This window comes from Pteropus vampyrus, unplaced genomic scaffold (genome assembly GCF_000151845.1).
Source record: "Pteropus vampyrus isolate Shadow unplaced genomic scaffold, Pvam_2.0 Scaffold351, whole genome shotgun sequence".
In the NCBI taxonomy this organism is placed as follows: domain Eukaryota; kingdom Metazoa; phylum Chordata; class Mammalia; order Chiroptera; family Pteropodidae; genus Pteropus; species Pteropus vampyrus.
The window spans coordinates 1,623,573-1,642,098 of NW_011889132.1; the positions used below are offsets into that span (position 1 = coordinate 1,623,573).

Consider the following 18,526-nt stretch of genomic DNA (forward strand, 5'->3'; position numbering starts at 1 on the left):
CTATTATTTAAAATTTTTTAGGCAAGGCAACCCTTGGTTGACCTCATAGATTGCAAGGATTTTGTCAGCTTACAATCCCTTATTTTTTTATTTTTTATGCCTACAGCACCTGGTCTTCCTAGGTAGTCTCCCTTCCAAGTACTAACCAGGCCCAACCTTGCTTAGCTTCTGAGGTCAGACGGGATCGGGCTTGTTCAGGGTGGCATGGCCATAGACGATTCTTTTTTCTTTTTAATTAATTTTTTATGGTGACATTGGTTAATGAAATCCAATAAGTTTCAGCTGTATACTTTAACAATAAGGCATGCATATGTATGCATGTACACACACACACACACACACACACACACAAACACACACACACTGTGTGTTCACCTCCCATAGTTAAGATTTCTTTCTGTCACCACATATTTCACCCCTTTTACCCTGTCTACCTCTCTCTCCCTTCACTCCCCTACCCTCTGGTAATCACTAGTCTATAGTCCATGTCCATGAGTCTCTGTTTGTTTGTCCTGTTCATTTGTTGCTTTTAGGTTTATATCCCACATATAAGTGATATCATGTGATTTTCAATTTTCTTAGAGAGTCTACCTAAAGGTTTGCGATGTTTGTTTACCTTTTCAGAGAGCCAGCACTTATTTCATTGATCTTTTTATTGTCTTTTTCATCTCTATCTCATTTATTTCTCCTCTAATCTTTATTATTTCCTTCCTTCTACTAATTTTGAGCTTCATCAGTTTTTCTTTTTCTCGTTTCTTGAGGTGTAATGTTCTGTTGTTTATTTGAGATGTTTCTTATTTCTTGAGGTAGGTCTGTATCTCTATGAACTTCCCTCTTAGAACTGCCTTTGTTGCATCCCTTAGATTTTGGTATGTTGTATATCCATTTTCACTTATCTCGAGGTATTTTTTTTCTCCTTTGATTTCTTCATTGACCCATTGATCAGTAGCATGCTCTTTGATATTCACATATTTGTGATTTTCCAGTTTTCTTCTTGTAATTGATTTCTAGTTTCATAATATCATGGTCAGGAAAGATGCTTGCCATGATTTAAATCTTCTAAAATTTATTGAAACTTATTTTGTGGCCTAACATATGATCTATCCTAGAGAATGTCCCATGTGTGCTTGAGAAGAATGTTAATTCTGTTACTTTTGTTTAGGATGTTCTGTTTATATCTATTGAGTTCTTCTGGTCTAATGTGTCGTTTAAGGCCAATGTTTCCTTATTGATTTTCAGTCTGGCTGACCTATCCATCAGTATAAGTGAGATATTAAAGTCCTCTTCTGTTATTGTATTGCTGTCTATTTCTCCACTTAGGTCTGTTAATTTTTGCTTTATATATATAAGTGCTCCTATGTTGGATGTATAAATATTTACAAAAGTTATATCTTGTTGGATCAACCCCTTTACCTTTATGTAATACCCATCTTTGTATTTTATTACACTCTTTGTTTTAAAATCTATTTTGTCTGATGTGCCCTTACATTTGAAGTCAGTAAACAGATGGAACTTGTTTCTTTATTTACTCATCTACTATATGTCTTTTGATTGGAGATTTAGTCTATTTATTTTTAAAGTAATTGATAAGTATGTTTTGTTTTAGATGTTACATTTTATATCTTTTTTAATTTTGTGTATCTCTTAACTAATTGTTTTATTTATACTTTTACCACTTTTGTCTTTAATCTTCATACTATCTTAATATGTGATTAATCCACTATCTTTACTATGTATTTATCTTTCCAGTGAGATTTTTACTTCTTTCAGCAGTTTGAATATATTGTGCCACTCCTTTCTGGCCTGCAAAGTTTCTGCTGAAAAATTTACCAATAGTCTTGTGGGGGTTTCTGTGTACATAACAAGTTGTTTTTATCTTGCTGCTTTTAAGATTCTATCTTTAACTTTTGACATTTTAATTATAATGTGTCCTGGTGTGAATCTCTTTGGCTTCATCTTGTTTGGAACTCTCTAATCTTCCTGGATCTGGTTGTCTGTTTTCTTCCCCAGGTTAAAGAAGTTTTCTGTCATTATTTCTTCATGAACAATTTCTGCCCCTTTCTCTCTTTTCCTTTTTGCATCCCTGTAATGCTATTGTTATTCCTATTGATGTTGTCCCATAAGTCCCTCAAGCTATCTTTTCTTTTTAAAATTCTTTATTCTTTGCTGCTCTATTTGGGTTAGTGCCACTGCCCCGTCTTCCAGGTCACTGATCCTTTTTTCATCTAGTCTGTTGCTGAATTAGTGTATTTTTGAATTCAGTTATTATATTCTTCAGCTTTGTGACTTCTGTTTGGTACTTATATTTCCTGACTCTTTGTTAAAATTCTAACTGTATTCTTCTCCCAAGTTCAGCGAGCATCTTTATGAGCATTACTTTGAACTCTTTATCAGTAAATTGTTTGTCTCCATTTCATTAAGATTTTTTTTCTGATGTTTATCTTGTTCTTTTGTTTGAAACATATTCCTTTGTTTCCTCATTTTGCTTTACTATTCTCTGTGTTTGTTTCTGTGTAATAGCTGAAACAGATACCTCTCCCAGTATTAGTAGCCTTGTGTAGCAGATGAACCTTATCGTTCAGACTTCCCCTAGCTCTTGGTTGTCTCTTGAATGTTTGTGATTGTCTAAGCAACCTGATTATTCTTAGTAGGTTCCCTTTGTTGAGAGTGTGCCCAAACCTGTCAGTGTTACCTTACAAAGAGAAGAACCTAAGTCATCACCTTGTTTGAGGCCTCAGGCAGCACCTTGTTTTAGGCTGATTGGAAGCCAGATCCTCAGGCAGCATTTTTTAAAAGTATGCAAATATATAGTCCTGTGGGTCTGCAACTGTAAATCCTGCTGGCCTCCAGACCAGGTGATGTGGAGGTGTTCCCTGGGCAACAGTTACGCATATTTGGGTTCCAGAAGAGTGTATAAGCTCCTTTCTGGGAGGTACCGGTGAACTGTAATGAGACCAAGGGAAAACCAGCTTAAGCAGGGCAGCTGGAGGATGCTGTGACTGTGCACCTTCGCCAGTCTCAGCAACACAACTGGAGATTGCTATGAATGTGTGCGCCTGCAGGCTTTAGTGGGGCAGCTGGAGAGAGATCTGTGATTGCATGTGCCCGCTAGCTATATCAAGTCAGCTTGAGAGTGCTCTGTGCGTGCCTACCAGTCTAATGGGGCAGCTGAAAAGCACTGTGACTGTGCGCCTGCTGGCTTAAGTGGGAAGCCGGAAAGTGCTGTGACTGTATGTATCCACTGATGCTAGCAAGGTAGAGAGAAAGTGCAAAAATGGCATCCTCTAGCACCTCTGCTCACGAAGAGAGTCTCAACAGGTCCCTGCCCCCCTGGCAGATGCTTCAAAATTAGTAAATGAATCTCCTTCACATAAAGTTTTGGCACTTTTCAAACTGCTGCTTTTGGACTGAGTCCCGGGATGAATGAGTCTGCACGTGAGCCCTTCAAGAGCAGATTTCTGTTCCCTATAACCCTTTGTGTCTCTTGGATGGATTTCAAAGCCCTGTTGGATTTCAAAGTCACATTTTGGGGGCTCATCTCTCCAGCGCAGGTCCCAAGGGTTAAGGTGCCTGCTGTAGGGCATGAACCTCTTGCTCCTCAGGAAGAAGCTCTGTATTTGTAAGATACTTCCCAATTGTGGGTTGCTGCACCAGAGGTGGGGTTTTGGGCGAGACTGTCTCTGTCTCTTCTGTCCATCTTGATGTGGCCCTTTTATCCTTTATTTGTGGAGGAATTCAGCTAGTTTTCAGGTCTATTTCAGAGGCAATTTTTTCATATGTTCCTATAGGTTTGGTGTATCTGTGCAAGGAGATGAGTTCAGGATCTTCCTATGCCTCAACCTTGAACTGCCTCTCAATCATAGTTTTTTTAAAAAATCAGTGTCTGCTAAAGCCAATATTGCTTTGATTTGTTTCATTTATATGTAATTTTCATCTCTTTTGATCATTTTTGTCTTATTTCCTGAAAGAGTTATAATTTGGGGTGAAATGCCAACCACTGAATGAATTTAATTTTCTTTTGAAATACAGTATTGGAATCAAAGCAGATCATCTCAATCTCATTACATATTGATATAACTCAAGGCTGTGTTTTCAGCTTTGGGAAATTGATTTATATTTGTTTCCCTTATTTTTAGAGTATAACCTTTTAGAGGCCCTGGACTCCAATATTTGTCTCCCCAGCACTGTGAGACTGTCCAAAAATTTGTTTGGCATTATAGGTGATTAGCAGCTGTTCTTTTTCTTGGTTTCTTGGCTTCTCACTCTATTTATTTCTCAAAGATGTATTAAGTGCAGATCAACAACTCTGCAGATCAGAGTTTTTTGATATTCTCAAATTCAGGGGTTTTGGCACCCTAAGTATTAACTGTCTTTGTAGCTCTGAACTCCAATGTTTGCCTCTCCATCCTAGTGAGACTTCTTCAAGCTCTAGGTCACTAATATTTGGTTAGGCCTCTAGATTCAATGAAGATAAACAAATGCCTATAGAGTAAAACATTTAGCAAATGTATGTCCAGTCTCATTTCATGTCCCTTCTTTCCTGGATCTTGGTTCCTATTATTCTGTTTATCTTGGTTGCTCTTTGGTGCTTTCACAAAATTATTTTTTCTATATTATATTTAGTCTGTATTGTTCATCTCTGTAAGAAAATTAGTCCAAAACAGGCTACTTTTTTCATAAGAAGTAGCAGAAATCTTTGTCATTAGAATGTTTTAAAGTCACACATATTATACAACTAATATATTTTTTGTCAAGTTCTTTGTCAGTACTAGATTTTTCTTCTCAAAGATTGCGGTCTTGAAAAAAATTTTCTGAGTTGTCAACTATTTTATCATTGTTCACTAGACCTTCTTTTTATATTAAAAAAAATGGTAATAGAAAACATATTGATCATATTCCAAATTAAGGTAATAACTGCTTGATATACTTTCCATTTTAAATTATACAGAGAAAATAAATACTATTTAAGTTATAGTAAACATTTCTGGGATATAATCCAGTGTCTTCAAAATGCATCATGAATTTGAAGTAAATAAAATTCTTACCTGCTCCTCAAAATAGAATCAAATGGATTTCTCGTCAAGATGACAGAGTAGGTAAACACTGTGCTCGCCTCCTCCCACAACCATATCAAAATTACAACTAAACTACAGAACAGCCATCATTGAGAATCACCTGAAGTCTGGCTGAATGGAAGTCCTACAACTAAGGACCATACAGAAAAAAATCAACTTGAGACTCATAGGAGAGGCTGAGATGTGTAATGGGCTGGTCTCACACCTGTATATAGTGGTTGACAATCAGGAGGGATATCTTGGTTGCAGAGGTCCTCCCTGAGGAGTGAGGGGTTCCAGCAACACACTGGGCTCCTCAACCCAGGATTCTATTGCTGGGAAGAGAAGTCTCCACAACTTTTATCTGAAAACCGGAGGAGAATGTGGAAGGAAGAGAGGAAAGGCAGCTGGAGTCCCAGGTGTTCCATTTAAAGGGACCATGCATGGACTTACTTATCAAAGGACTCACTGACTCTGAGCTCCAATGCTGGGGCAACAGCTTGAAAGGCACCAGGGACATAAGATGAGGAACTGAATTGCCTAGTTTCAGCACAAGGGCTAGAGGGGCAGCTTTCTCCTAGAGAGAAGTGCTGGTAGAATCCATCTATTTTGTTGAGCCCTTCCTCACTCCTCAGTGTGTAGACATGGGCAGCCACCATATTTGAGTCTCCATCACCCAGCCCTGTTGTTCTCTAAGACCCTGCTCCACTCAACATGATGGCCCACCTAAGTCACTTCCAGTGGCTTCTCTATACAAACAGCTGCAGAATTTCCTAAAATCTCTCAAAGATTTTCAAAACCCAAACAAGCAGCATCTGGCTTCAGCGTGCCTTGTACCACTTGCTGAGCAGCCCCAAGCCCAACGCTAGCAGCAACTGGCTTCAGTTCATGGTTTAGCCTCTCAAGGCACCTCCAAGCCCAGCACAGGTGATGACCATTTTCGATTGCTTTGTGGCTCATGCCAGATGGCCCAAGGCAGGGCACAGGCTTCAGCTGAAGTAGGCTTGTGACAGGGTCCCTCCCAGGAGGTCCCAGGTCTGGCACACCTGGTGGCCAGCTTCTGACCGAGCTAGAGTACTACCTGGCTGCCTCTGTAAACAATGCAACCAAAGGCCAGACTGGGAATGCACCAGAGCCTTATAAAGCGAATCCTGCTCCATAGGGCTAGTCTCTGCACAACAGCTCCTCTACTGTAGTCATGGCTTGTTCTCAAAACCAATCTGCTCAAGGGCCAGTTGCTCCCATTGATGTGAAAATAACGAAATCTCAACTACAACAGGAGGGCACACACAACCCACATAAGGGACACACACCTGGAGCACTCAGCTCAGGTGACCAGGGCAAGTGTGCCACTGGACTCCATAAGACACCTACTATATAAGGCCACTCTACTAATACTGGGAGACATAGCAGCCCTACCTGATACATAGAAGCAGACACAGGGAGGCAGCCAAAATGGAGAGACAAAGAAACATGTCCCAAATGAAAGAACAGAACAGAGCTCCAGAAGAAGAACTAACAAAATGGAGATAAGCAACCTACCAGATGCAGACTTCAAAATACTGGTCATAAAGATGCTCAATGAACTTAGAAGAAGAGTAGATGAACTCAGGAGAACTTCAACAAAGAGATAAGAAACATAAAAATAAAGATAGAAAACATAAAAAAAGAACCAGTTAGAAATGAAGAATACAGTATCTGAGATGAAGAATACATTAGAGGGAATCAACAGTGAATCAGATAAAATAGAGGGCTAAATCAGTGATTTATAAGATAAGGTAGCAGAAAATACCCAATCAGAACAGCAACAGCAAAAGAGAATCTCCCAAAATGAGGAAGGTTTAAGAGTCCTCTGGGATATTATCAAGTGTGCCAACATTTGCATCATAGGAGTACCAGAAGGAGAAGAGAGAGACCAAGGAATTGAAAACCTATTTGAAGAACTAATGACAGAAAATTTTTCTAACCTGGCAAAAATAACAAAACAAATAAACAATACACATAGAAGCTCAGAAAGCACAGAGAGTCCCAAGAAAGATGAAACCAAAGAGGCCCACACCAAGACACATTATATTTGGAATGTCTAAAGTTAAAAACAAAGAGAATCTTAAAAGCAGCAAGAGAAAAGCAATTAGTTACTTATAAGGGAGCACCCCATAAGACTGGCAGCTGATTTCTCAACAGAAACTTTGCAGGCCAGAAGGGGTTGGCATGAAATATTCAAAGTGATGAAAAGTAAAGATCTGCAACCAATATTACTCTACCCACTAAAGCTATCATTTAGAATTGAAGGACAGATAAAGAGCTTCCCAGACAAGAAAAAGCTAAAGGAGTTCATCACCATCAAGCCAATATTACAAGAAATATTAAAGAGACTTCTTTAAGAAGAAGAAAAAAAGATTAAAAATATGAGTAATAAAGTGGAAATAACTACATATCTAGCAACAATTACTTTAAATGTAAATAGATTAAATGTTCCAATCAAAATACATAGGGTGGCTGAATGGGAAGAAAACAAGACTCTTCCATATGCTGCCTGCAAGAGATTTACTTCAGATTGAAAGGCACAACACAGACTAAACGTAAAAAAATAGAAAAAATATATGAAAATGGAAATAAATAAATAAGAAAGCTGGGGTAGCATACTTAAACCAGAGAAAACAGACTTTAAAACAAAGGCTTTAACAGGAGACAAGAACCCAGTAATCCTACCTGTAGGTATTTGTCTGAAGAGACCCAAGACACTACTTCAAAGGGACATGCGTATCTATATGTTCATTGCGGCATTATCTTCAATGATCAAGATAATGAGGCAACCTGGGTGTCCATCAATGCATGAATGGATAAAGAAGAGATGGTACATACATACAATGGAATATTAGTCATAAAAAAGAATGAAATCTTGCCATCTGCAATAACATGGATGGACCTAGAGGGTATTGTGCTGAGTGGAGTTAGATAGAGAAAGATAGATGTCACTTGATTTCACTTACATGTGGAATCTAAAGAATAAAGTAAACGAATAAAACAAACTCATAGATACGGAGAAAATGTTGATGGTTGTCAGATGGGAAGCGGGTAGAGCATGGGTGAAAAAGGAGAAGGGATTAAGAAGTATGAATTGGTAATTACTAAATAGTCATGGTGATAGAAAGTATAGCATAAGGAATATAGTCAATAATATTGTAATAACTATGGATGGCATCAGATGGGTACTAGATCTTTCAGGGTGATCCCTTTGTAAATTATATAAATTCTAATTACTATGTTGTACACCTAAAACTAATGTAATTTATGTCAACTACAATTGAAAAATAAAAAAATATATATTTAAAATGGAATCTAATGAATAACATTTCTTTGGAAAACTACAATAATAACAAGTGGTTGTAGTTACCTCTGGAAAGGGAGACTGGGGCACTGAGGGCCAGTTGTGGAAATTAACCAAATCTTAAGTAAGTATGTTTATTTCTTTTCAAAAAACAAGGGATCAATAAATGGGTAAGCAAGAGCCAGTACAGCTGCTCAAGGAACTGAGATGCTTCCCGCTCCCTGTTCTGCATCTCTTGATGTGCAGGTTTAGTCTTTGTCATTACAAAGATGGCTACTCTGCCTATAAGAATTTAGTCTACATTCCAGGCAGCAAGAAAATGAGGAAAGTTGTAGAGCAAATTTGCCTGCTACCTGAGACTCTTCCTTTTTATCAGGAAAGTAATTTCCTCGAATCCCACCCAGTAACTTCTGCTTTGTCTTGTTTGTGAGAGTTAAGTTACAAGGCCATATTTAGCTACAAAAAAGCCTGGAGAAGTATGTATTCTTAAAGTGCACAAGGGTATCCTGAATAAAAGAGTTTGTCTTCATAAGAAAAGCATGAGAGTGAATGTTGTATAAACAAATAGCATTGTCTACTTATTTTTCACAGTATGTACTTATATAATGTTCGATTTAAAAGAAAAGTGTGTCGTCATTTAAAGCCATTTAAAATAGACATTTTAAGCATAGATATAAACAATAACAAAATAATTACAGATATTCTATACATATGTGTATGTGTCTGCATGTATTAAAGTCCTAGTTTTATAAAAGTAAATAAAACCATTTAATTTTGTACATATCTGCCTTGTTTATAGGCTTTAAAAACAACAGATATTTTTATATTTTTAAAATATAACTATACATTTTTAAAAGATTAAATAAATCTACCTTATATAATATTTAGTGAAGAGTTGGGGCACATGACTAAATCCAGTGTTATGGATAATGTTCTAAAAAGTCTTAAGTTCCTTCAAAAGTCACTTGAATTTTTCCACAGAGCAAAGGGCAAGTTGTTACAGTGATATATACCCAAATATAAAAAAAGCATTTGGGCTTTAGTAATATTGTTTCATTCGCCTTGTAACGGCATTCTTTTTCCCTCTCATCAAATTTCTACCCATCTTAAAAAAAATTCCATGATGACTGCCTGAGCTGGCATTGACAGATGATTTTAAAGATGAGAGAAAAGTGAGTTGAGACAAGAACATATATTTTATGTTACGGCAGCTTCAAATAATAATGGAGATAAAAAGCATCTATGAAAACCCCACAGCTAATATCATACGTAATTGAGAAAGATAGAATACCATCTTCCTAAGATCATACAAGACAAAGATGTTTGCTCTCGTCACTTCCATTCAACACTGCACTGGAGGTTCAAGCTAGTGCAATAAGGTAAAATAAACCCAAATAAAAAATTCAGGTCGGAAAGAAAGTCAAGCTGTAAAGCTGTGTTTTTTCACAGATAACATAATTGTCTATGCAGAATTTTTTTTTCTCTGTAGAGAACCCAAAAGGAATTAACAAAAATACTTCTAGAACTAAGAAATGAGAACAGCAAGATGACAGGATATAAGATTAAATAAAAAACATCACTTGTATTTCCATATACTAGCAACAAACAATCCAAAAATGAAATTAAGAGAAAAATTACATCCATACATAAAAATTCATTCAAGATGAAACATAGATCTAAATTTCAGAGCTAAAATTATTATATTTCTAGAAGAAAACATAGAAAAAAGTTTTGAGCTTGAATTAGGCAGATTTCTTATCTATGACAAGAAAAGCATCCATAAATGGAAAAAAAAATCATAAATCAGGCTTAATAAAAAGGAAAGTTTTTCTCCTCCAAAAGAGAACATTGAGAAAATTAAATGACAAGCTACGGGCTGGGAGAAAATATTTGCAAATCATATATCTGATAAAGGACTTTTATCCATATATACATTCTTACAACTCAAAAATAAGACACCCACTTTATAAATGGGCAAAAAATTATATAGATATTTCCAAAGAAGATATGTGAATAGCTAATAAGCAAGTGAAAAGATGATTATCACTACTTACTAGGGAAATAAAAATTAAAACCACAGTGAAATACCACTTCACACCTACTAGAATGGATATAGCGCAAAGACAGAAAATACTAAGTGATAACAAGGATGTACAGAAACTAAAACCCTCATGCAGTGGTGGTTGCCACTTTTAGAAAGCAATTCATTTTCTTAAAAAGTTAAACATAAACTTACCATACAACCCAGCAATTGCATTACTAAGAATCTATCCAAGGGAAATGAAAACATAGGTCTACAAAAAGAACATGTAAGTAGGTGCTTGTAGCAGTCTTATCCATAATAGTAAAAACTGGAAATAATCCAAGTGTCCATCAACCGGTGAACGGAGAAAGAAAATGTAGTATGTTGATTTAGTGGAATATTACTCAGCAATCAAAATGAACAAACTACTGATACATGCTACAACACGAATGAAACTCAAACATATCACACCAAACGAAAGAAGGCAGATGCAAAAGACTACATATTGTATGACTTCATTTATATAAAATGTTTAGAAAAACAAATTTAGAGATAGAAAACATCAATGGTTACCTAGGACTGGGGGTGGGGGTTGGGGATTAACTGCAAATTGGAACAAGAAAACCTTCAGAGAGGTGGGTATTTCTAATATTGGATTGTGGAGATGGTTATACAGCACTGTTAATTTACTAAAACCATTGGATCATACACAGTAAAATGGGTGAATTTTAGAGTATGTAAGCTATATCTCCTTAAAGCTCTTAAAACACAATCAAGACCATTTCTGGTGGCTGTATATTAAGTGGCCATGGATTTTCCTGTTATCTTCAGATCATTAGTTTGCATAACTTTAAACAAAGGCCAAAGCACTTGAGGGTTTCATAACAAGAGTAGTTTGAAGGTTTTCGTTAGTTCATATTTATATAGAATTTATATTCCTGAATGGCAAGTCCCATTAAGGGTTGATAATCATAGCCCATATTATATCTTCAATCACTTTGGGATATAAATCTCTTATCTATTTAATATTTCTATAAACCCTTGTCTGGAGAGTTCTTCTCACAACGTTTGTGAGAATTGGAACTAATGAATAGAATAACATCTTATTCTTGCTCCTTTAAGAAATAATACTGTCTCTGTGGAAGAACAAATTGCATTACAAATGTCCTCATTAATTCCTACAACAGGTTTGTTCAGAGAAAAATAAAATCCTTAAAAACAGATGCAGTTATTTCAAAATCTTGCTTCTTAGTTTTCAGGACTTGAGTTACTACTACTAGCACTATAGAAATTATAAGGAATTACTCAACAATTTTAGGTTGGCAAGTATTAGTACAACTTTTTAAATGATGTATTTACTATTTATAAAATATGTAAAATTTACTATAAAGTGAAGAAAGACTTCAAAAATGCAGATGAAAGGTATTCTACTTCAAGGAAAGCTGTAATTAAAAGAGCACTACACTTAACATGAGTGGCCATGTCTTTCTTTGAAAAAAGAAAAATATGTCACCTACTTTTCCTTTTCTCCCAAAAGAGTTTCATTCACTATGATTTTTTCTAGATTTAGAAAAAAAATATATCTTAAAATATCAGTAATTTCAGAAGAAAAATTAATATGTTGAGTAGAGAAAGCCAAACTGAATAGAATCCTCTATCACTTTCTTGGTTATCTAGATACTCGCCTACAAACAGAGATGTTCTGTTTGAGCACACACTGCAATATACATATGATATATTATTAAATTGTACACTTGAAATCTATATAGTTTTATTAACCAATGTTACCCCAATAAATTTAATTTAAAAATTAGATTTTGGCTATAAGCTTTAAATCATCATTAAGAATAAATCCTCTCTATATATCATTTTTCGTTTCTAGAGTTCTACTTTTGATTAGACTTAAGGGGTAAGGATATACTACTACAATTTAAATGCATAATCATCCCAATATCCTTTGTTTGACTCACAGAAGATGTATTAGAAATGGAAAGACAGATGATAAATGCAAAAGATGTATTCAATGAACATTCATTTAGTGCTTACTATGTGTTAGATAAAAAGAGTGTTTGAGAAAGGGATTTTCATTGTGGGGAAATGTCACGATTTTATATATGGCAGAAGGAAATGACTTTTAAAGTGGTAAAATTTGAACATAGAAATTAAGAGAGAGAGCAAACTATGTAGATACCAAGGGGAAGAGAATTCCATACCAAGGAGGGATAAGAGCAAGTACAAAGTTTCTGAGGTGGGGATGTGCTTGTAGTATTTACCATAAGCAGGCCATTGCAGTAAGAGCAAGATAAGCTAGAGGGAGAGGAAAAGAGAGTAGGGGCCATTAAGGAGGGTCTGTATGCTGATTCAGGCTGAGGGTGTGGGCCAAAGTTCAAAATTTTTTCTTACCTAAGTCAATATTGACAATATTTAGTGGAAGAGAATTCCAGGAGAAGAAAGGACAAGTGTGTCTTAGTCCATTTGGGCCACTGTAACAAGAATAATACAGGCTAGTTTAAACACAAACATTTATTTCTCACAGTTCTGGAGGCTAGGGACTCCAAGATCAAGGCATCAGCAGATTTGGTGTCTGGTGAGAGCCCTGTAGCTTAAAGATGGCCCGCTTCTTGCTCTGTCCTCACATGAACAAAAAGACCGAGAAAGCTCTCTTGGGCCTCTTTTGTAAGGGCACTAATCTCATTTATAAGGGGTCCCCCTTTGTGATCTAATTGCTTCCCAAAGGACTCACCTCCTAATACCATTATATTGGGGGTTAGGATTTTAACATGTGAATTTGAGAGGAAGACACAAACATTCAGTTCTTAACAAAGCGTGGTCTCTGAGGTAGCAATATTTTAGAAACCACAAGCATGCCATTGTAGTAGAAGTAGGATAAGCTGGGAAGAGAGGAGAGTAGATGAATGTGAATCATGTTTTTCCTAATACATGAAAAAAATCTTCTTTGGTGATATTCATTGCTTTCTCCCCAAGTCGTCCTGCCCTTCCATTTTTGAGACACTGCATTAAATCTTTGTATTTGTATCTCTAAAAGTTGAATGCTTGAGTGCCTCATCATTCTCAAGACTTAAGTTCATATTAGTAACACATGGTCCAGGCTAATGGTTTGTGTTGCCTGGCTGGTTTGCATTACGTCCTCAAATGTTTGCCAACATAAAGATTTAGGACATAAATGTTTAAATGCAACAACCTGATTTTATTTTAAGCTGGTAGAAGGATACTTCATCACCTAATCTCTCTTCCAATATCTAAGGAAATAAATACACCGAACCTTAAAAATTAGTAAGTAATACTACGTGTAAGGGATGTGAAAGACAAAACACACTAAGGCAATGATAGTACTCTGGCTGTTGCAATAGGGAGAACATTTGTTATAAGAACTTGTCAAAAAAATGGGAAAAAACTTGGGGTTTTTATAAGACAAAGGAGTTATTGAGGAAAGGTAGAAGTGGGCCTTGTCTTAAAACATGCAATGGCAGGTCGACCCTTTGCAATTAGCCATTTATGGGATCAAAAAAGGTGGCAGGGTTTCCTAATCATTGTTTTTGGGGAGTGCAGGGATCAGAACAAGTCCAATATTATCAGGGGCATATTCCAAGATGATAGCCAAAAAAGAAAAAGAGAATTCTAGATCAGCTCTGTGAGGCATGACTTTTACTCCACTCCCCACCCCACCACCGAGGAACTATAGATACTGGTAAATTGAAAAATATTCTGAGAATTCTCACCCAAATTTGGAAATAGAAAAGTGAATATTTTTATCTTTTCCACCTTTTGATTGTGCATTTAGAGAAAAGGCTCACTGAAAACAAGAAAGGGAAACACAGAGCTGACCCTTTCTAATGGGAATGAAATTTCCAGGACTCATCAAATTGAGAGCATTTGAATTCTGAGGTTTGAGAACTGCACAAACTCTGAGCACAGCATTCCATCCAAATCCTGTACTAAAAGACATGACCAATTCTACCATGGCTTCTAGCAGCTTAAGGAAGTCCCCCTTTTAGTTCCAGTGTGGGAAGCTCAAGGCTGTCTAAAGAATTTACTGTTTCTTCTATACAACACCTAAAGATAGACCCCTGACCTACTTTACTAAAGGGCTTGTAATTGTGAGTCCTTCTATCCCTTTGAGATGTATATATTTCTCCTGTAACTCAGATGTGTCTTTCTCAAGGACCTGAAAGCATTTCTTTGAAATGTAACCACCAGGAAGGATAAACCTCTGTTTCTCAGCCTCTGTGGGAGGATAGATCTTAATTTTGATAATTGCCAGTTTGCAGACACTGACCAAACCTTTATAATTTTTCGTTTTCCTGACTCTACTTGAGCCACCTCTGCCATGTATGCTCCCTTCCCCCTCCCTCATTCTCCTTTTAAAAACACCAATCACCTCTGCACAAATCAGAAATGAGTTCAGCTCTTTCCCCTACTGTCTGTAGTTACTAAATAAAATAGGTTCTTATTGCTTTAATCTATGTCCAGTTTTATTTATCTTTGACAGGCTTATTCCTTTATGTCAGTAATATATATATACGCTACTCTCCAAAGAGAAGTGAACTCTAATAAGGCATTTAATAAACTATCACAAAAGTGAGCTGAGTCTAAGAAATTTTAACAAAGACAAATCACTGCCTGAACTGAACTTTTCCTCCCCTTCTATAATCTCAAGTTATGGGAGCAGGTGGGGGTGAGCGGTGAGGTCGAATGGGGAGGCAGTATGTAATCTGTCTTCAAAGTGCAACTCAGAGTGAAACAACATCTGGTATGATGAGAATGGAGTTAAAAAGTTGTCTTATACAATATCAGGAAAAAAAATATATAGAGAGAGTTTCCTAAACACCAAGAAGGTGAAAAAGAAACACCATGATAACTATGGAAAAAAAGGAGAGAGGGAGAAAGACAGAATGGGAGGTTGTAATGCAAAAGATAAATTACTCAACTTAAAATAGAACATAGCCCGAGAGAGAAGGTAATTCCCCACTTATGCTTTGCACTATAAAATAACATATGTGTTCAATAAAAGTAGAGCTCAAAATGAGATGATTAAATAATACAAGATTAAAATTGAGATTGCAGATCTTAAGAAATAATATATTATGGACCAAGCAAATGCCATTTGGAACAAATAAGAATAAATATCCTAAAGGGAACAGAATTAAAATGACTGAAAATGGAATTATTAACATGGAGAGATGTCAGACAATCACAGTCAATTCAGATAAAACTAAAACCAAAGGGATTAAAACAGAGTAAAACTAATAGATGTAAATGGTAGACAACTATAATTAAAAATAAAACTAATTTGTGTACTGAAGTAAAGAATCCAAATTAACAAGGATTTAAACATATGAAAAACATTTCCCTGATATGAAAGAACAGTTTAAAAAAGTACTGTATTCCAGAAAGCATTGAGACATATTCTGGTTAAATTATTAAAATTAAAGCATAAAAAATAATTTTTAGTCACCCATGCAGAAAAATTAAATCCCTTTGAAGAATAAAAATCCAGACCAATGGAAAATTTAACCGAAAAATATTGCCAGATAAGCAGCATCAAGCAACAATTGCCAGATTGTAGCATCAAGCAACAATTTCAATTATAAAACAACTAAGGGAGAAGAATACCCATAAACTTTTCTGTTTTGTGTTATGTTTGGAGGTGGGAGGAATTAATTCACATCTTATCACAATTATTGAAATTCAGACATTTGAAAAAATTTAAATGAAGATCTCTGGAAAGGAATGGATTAAAACAATGATTAAATCACTTTATAATAGAATTAATAGTAAATAATTGTGGAAGTTATAGAATAGAATGTAAAATTTATAAATCTTGTTAATGTAAAAATAAGAGAGGTCAAGGGATGTGTGGGAAAAAGTGAGCACTAATATTCTCATCTTTCATAGCAGAACGTTAATCAATATTGTCTTAATTGAAACATGGTTAAAAATGTAATGACTCCAGTCTCTTAACTGTTTTCCATAATCTATTAAGTCTAAAAGACTCTTAGGATACGATAACTTCTATAAAAAAGAATCGTTTATTTGACATGAAACAGGTTTTCTTTTGTTTCATATTATTTACTTTTCCTTTAAAATAAATTTAAGTAAAAATAGTAAAGACATAGCATCATATTAATACAATTAAGACATTACTAAACTGTTGTTCTTGACTATTTTCACTGGTTTAATCTTCCCAAAGTTATATTGTGTCCTGTTTTTATTCTATTTTTAAATAGTGGTGAAAACTTAAAAATACACATGAAATTCATGTGCACGTTTTAAGGATCAATAATAAATGCTATATGAGAGAATCAAGTAAAGATGTGTAAAGATAAATATGTGGAATGTAAACAGTGGTAGAAAACTAACTGAAAAAAATATAATAGGACTCTTTGCTCCTAAATTTCAGGTCTTTGATATGGAATATATGTTATCCATGTGTGCAGGTCACTTTACAAAACTTAATACATAAGCATAAATAAGTTTTATTTCATATTTACTTGCTCTTGAAAAGTCAACTCCATTATATTTCAAATTGAAAGCATCCCCTCTTTTATTACCAACTGTCATTTCGTTATTCAGTAATAATGAAGGTTTAACTGAGTTAAGTATAAATTAATTGAATGTCTCCTAACAGGTTTATTTGACAGCATCCCTTCATCTTATTTGACTAAGAAATGCATAAAAACCCTGAAAGTAAATTAAAAAAAAAAATCATTACAGACTATGTCAATGTCCTCATGATTCTCATGTCAATACTAATGTTTATATATTATTTGGTTAATTGAATTTTTTTTATAAGCAATGAGTTAATATAAATGACTAAGCATTTAAAGGAAATTTCATGGTAGAAATATTTTTTTAAAATTTTCTTTCTATGTGTGTATGTGTTTCTAAATTGCACTTCAATGAGAGCACAAAAAATATCATTGCTTCCTGTTTTCTAACAATAGGAAAATGAATTTATAATAATTTAAATCTCATGACATCTCCTTTCAATCTAGCAAGTGAATATATATTGACTACACGCTCTGGCAAAAGCTTTTATTAAGGAGGAGATGGATATGACCATCGCTGCCCTAAAATAGCATAGCATGATTATGCTCAAGGCTAAAACAAAGATGTTCTAAGCCTTTTCCCAAAATTACATAATAATGCTTTACTTTTACAGAGCCCTTTGCTGTGTAAATAGTAAATAACATTTACAAATATTATCCCATTATCACAATCATCCAGACTCAAATAATTTACCTTAATCTGCTTGTAGCGTGGAGACCTGGAAACATGAAGTAAAATAATAATAATACTTTTTTTCTACTATACAGAGCTGCTTCTCTATATTTTGGTTTCATTCCTAAATTGGTTCCTATACCTGCTTTCTCCTAATCCCTACCACCATCTCACAGCCAATATAATCCCTGTCTTAGAAATGAGGTAACAGAAGCTCAGTAGCTTGTCTTAGATAATACAGCTAAGTCTATAAAGGAACCCTGAATATAAGTCAATCCCCCATTTTTTCCACTGAGAAGATATTTTAAAAGTTTGGGAAAAAGTGAATACACTAGTCTGTAGATAAAATTGTCAAATCTCTACTTGACATGTTTAAATAACTTAATTATATAAATACATATTGATATAAATATTATTGATTTAGGTATACTGCTTTTTTTATTCACATTACATGAAAGAAATTTATCTCAACTATTCACTTACATCTTTGACATCATCAGTAGTAGATTGCTAAATCTGTGACCCACGTTATATAGTGCCACCTGCTCTTGTGTAATCTTCTTTCCCTCTGGGCTTGGCCTTGTGATTTGCTTTCGCTCATGGAGCAAGTGTGAGGCAAAAAGGCTTGATAGGCACTTGGATATTTAGGTTTATCCTATTGGACTGCTCACTCTTTGAAGCTAGATGCCATGCTGTAATAAAGCTTAAACTAGACTAAAGATGAGAGACTATCTTAGACATAAGAGCCTCAGCCAGACTTCCAGATGCTTGGTGACTCTAAGTAATGCTACATGGAGCAGAGTCACACCATTCCCAAGAAGCCTGGCCCAAATCTCCAAATCCTGAGCAAATGAAAGGTTATGTTTCAAGCTGCTA

General features: G+C 35.3%; 1 pseudogene; it reads right to left on the bottom strand.

The window, feature by feature from the left end:
- Positions 1–97: 97 nt before the first annotated feature.
- LOC111731168 lies at positions 98–216 on the bottom strand (annotated as a pseudogene).
- Between the last annotated feature and the right edge of the window lie 18,310 nt (positions 217–18,526).